This window comes from Oryzias latipes, chromosome 13, assembly GCF_002234675.1.
Source record: "Oryzias latipes chromosome 13, ASM223467v1".
Lineage (NCBI taxonomy): Eukaryota > Metazoa > Chordata > Actinopteri > Beloniformes > Adrianichthyidae > Oryzias > Oryzias latipes.
Window position 1 is genome coordinate 10,901,563 of NC_019871.2, and position 3,379 is coordinate 10,904,941.

The 3,379-nt window shown below is 42.1% G+C and overlaps 1 non-coding gene across 1 annotated transcript; it reads right to left on the reverse strand.

Moving 5' to 3' along the window:
- Positions 1-757: 757 nt before the first annotated feature.
- mir132 (microRNA 132) lies at positions 758-856 on the reverse strand. The gene has a single exon (NR_107159.1). It is a non-coding gene; the product is annotated as a microRNA 132 (primary transcript).
- Positions 857-3,379: the final 2,523 nt, after the last annotated feature.

Sequence of the window (3,379 nt, forward strand, 5' to 3'; positions counted from 1 at the left end):
CCCCAAATGTCTGTGTTATCTAGCATTGGCTGAGCTTTGCAATACATTTTTAAAATGAGGTTTCTTCAGTTAAAAAAGGTAATCTAATCAGCACAAACCATTGAAAAGTCATGAGAGGAGAAGAAAATGTAGCCAAAGAAAAACTTCACTACCATGTCTGTTAAATGTAAACTGATTATAATCTACTATTTCTGTGATTTGTGTCTTGCTAACAGGCAGAAACACATTTTCTTGTTTTTTAACCTGACATTTTCAATGACAGGTTTTGTTTAATTTGGTGAAATGAAATGAATTTTATACATGAACAGAATTCCTGGAAGTGCCAGCTCTCCCCTTTGTTTGTGACTAAACTTGAGATTTTATTTGATTTTGAACTACACACACACACACACACACCCTCACACACATAGGAACAGTCCCCAAGGACATTATTGGGAAAAAATCTGAAGACATGTATGCTTTATGCTAAAATTATTTTATTATATTCATGAAAAAGGAATGACATGGGATATATACATATTTCAAACATGCATACAAATAAAATGTTATTACAATAAACCTTAGGAGAATTTTACAAGAAAGTAAAAATATCGCCTCTAAAGTACATCAAAATTAGAGTTTTATTAAGAATGAGATATTATGGTAGGACAAGTCCCTTCTGCTCTTGCCTCTAGGACTCAGCTTTATCTTTTTAATACTTTCATAAACACGTCCATCTGTTGCAAACATGATCATTTCTACCACTTTGCTTCAGATGTGTCTTTTGCCCCCTAGCGACCATGGCTGTAGACTGTTACCAGTGGTGCTGTTGCTACAGTAACAATCTAATGCCACGGTTACCATGGAGACAGTGGAACGAAATAAGATTGGCTGTGGTAACCGCTGACGTCAGCTGTGGAGGCAGGATGTTGGATGATGCAGCCTTCAGTAGTGCTGGGCTCCAGGAGAAAACTTCCAACAAACACTGGAGCCCCCGAGCCCGAACAGGCACAACAGTGATCTTTGTCAGAGCGTGCAGAAGTTTGCCAGGCGTCAGTAGCCATGACTGTAGACTGTTACTGTACTTTGGAGCACTTTTAGCAGTAAGCAGTCTAGAGCCAAGGTATTGGTGCACTGACTGGGAGTAAAAGTGTGGGGACAAAATTATAGGCTGGTCTGAAAACCACATGCAGAAGGGAGTGTAAGGGGGTAGAGTGGCTACAGCATTGTGATCCTGCCCTTTGCTCAACAACAAAGGTCATCTATGACTGCATTGCATAAACAAATCAAAGCATGAAGACAAAAACAGCTCTTAATAACTAGCAATGAGATTCGCGGATGCTTGCCACACCAGATGACAGTGCTTAAAGAAGCACGCAACATGGCCATTTCCTGGTAAAAGCCTCCAGCAATTCATGGCAGGAAAGGAGTTACATAGCCAATTTGTTGTGTTTGTCCTATTGATTTTCATGCTGATTATGTATGACTCATACACAAAGATAGGGATAGACAGGAGCAGAGGGCAGACTGGTGGTTTATAAAAGCCCAGATGAAAGGCAGCAGGAATGGCGTCAGCATGAAGAAAATTGGGTTCGCTCTAGCACTGGTGATGTAAACAAACAGAGAGTCTAGAATTTTTGTGACAAGATCCACACGTGTGCAGTCCTGTTGTTGCTGAGGGACCACAGACAGGTGCAGAATCAAAGAAAGGACCACTGGGAGTAAAAAGTTACAGTTTTACTGTCATCGGATGCTTCCACTGACTTGGTACACTTTGTGTCCATCAAAAGGGCTGCTTTTAAACAGCTGCAACAAGGAATGTATAGTTAGAACCAATGGATGAACCTATGAGGTTTTGTAACCAGTCACAGTCTGGTTGCTGTGACGCTGTCCGTGGTGCTGAAGACAGGCGCCACTGACCGAGTTTCTGCAGCTGTGTGAGCCGTAAGTCTGTGTGGAGACAGATCTTTACTTTTAATAGAGCTGCACACACACGTGATTGATGTGAGAGTCCTCACAGTGCCAATTTTTAACCAATAAGCTTATAAACTGATTGGAAGGAGGCGTGGAAGAGATATCTAACTGGCTCCAGTCATTAAAATGACCTTTTAAAAGAAGTAAATGTTTATATTGGATAATAATGTACCTTTCTTAATTGAATGTATCGAAATGTATGGAGATTTTGAGCGTGGAAAGCTGAATTTTGAAAAAAATTTCCATTTTTGCTTAAAGTAGCACCATGGACAGCGACACGCAGCCCATCCGCATGAGCCGCGCCACAACTTGCCCTGTCTGATGCCAGGAGGGGGTTCTCGCTCGTGTGGACATTAGAGCCAAAAAATAATAATAAAAAAAAAAGGCTGTGGGAGAAACCACTGAAGATTCCTCATTACAATTCTGGTCATAGTCCTTTTCAGGAGTTACCTTGGGGAGTTTTCACCAGGCCTTCCCACCCTATAATCTGCCCTCCTATGGAGACACATCGCAATGCAGGTTGTGGGTGAACACAGGCGACTCTTGCTGTGCCTTTAAAGCGTTCTTCTCTATGATTGGATGCCGTGTGGATGTGCGCAGGAGTGACGCAAAATTGACTTCATCTCAAAAGCGCGTCACGATGTTATTTCTATACGAAAATGGGAGAGAAAAACAGCGACCTATGGAACGCTCTCTATAAATAATAGGTCATTCTTGCAGCTGTTTCCGCTTTGTTTGGCTGATTGATGTCATGATGCTGACCCGTATAACAGTAGCACGGATATAAATAGAGAGAGAGATATTGATATGCTCCCGCTCTCATTATAATAGGAACCAGTCTTGGTTGGGCCATGAATGGGAGAGACCCAGAAAAAGCCAGCCAGGACGTCCCACGGAAACTGAACCCCACCACGCGTCGTGGTTTGCTCTAATTCTCTGTCCGCGGGGGGGTTAACAGCCTCGTTGTCATGCAGTCGGTACAGCCTACACCCGTGAAGAGTAACTCTCCTCTTCTTCTTTTTCCTGTTGTCACTGCCCATGTGCGCAAAAGTGACTCACACTGCAGCAAGTTCCAGCCTTTGTAGTCTAGCGTACATTCTCGAATCGACACGCAGATGGAAAAACCAGGAGCTCTCAGACGGTTTTAACAAGCTCATCCCTGCACGATGATGATCCACTACACGTGGATCTTAACACATATGTCACTGCAGGTTAAGATTTATCAAACAATGTTTGAGAAAAAAATTAGATATATATGAACTTACCTGCATTTTTCCGTCAATCAGGTTGAGATTTCATTATACTTGAACAGTCAAAAAAGCCGATTTTTTTTTTCTTTTTTTCAGTTAAGTCTCGAACACTAGACTCTGGTTTGACAGCCAATTGTTCTCAAAGATAACCTGCTATCATCATGTAATCGGTGGAA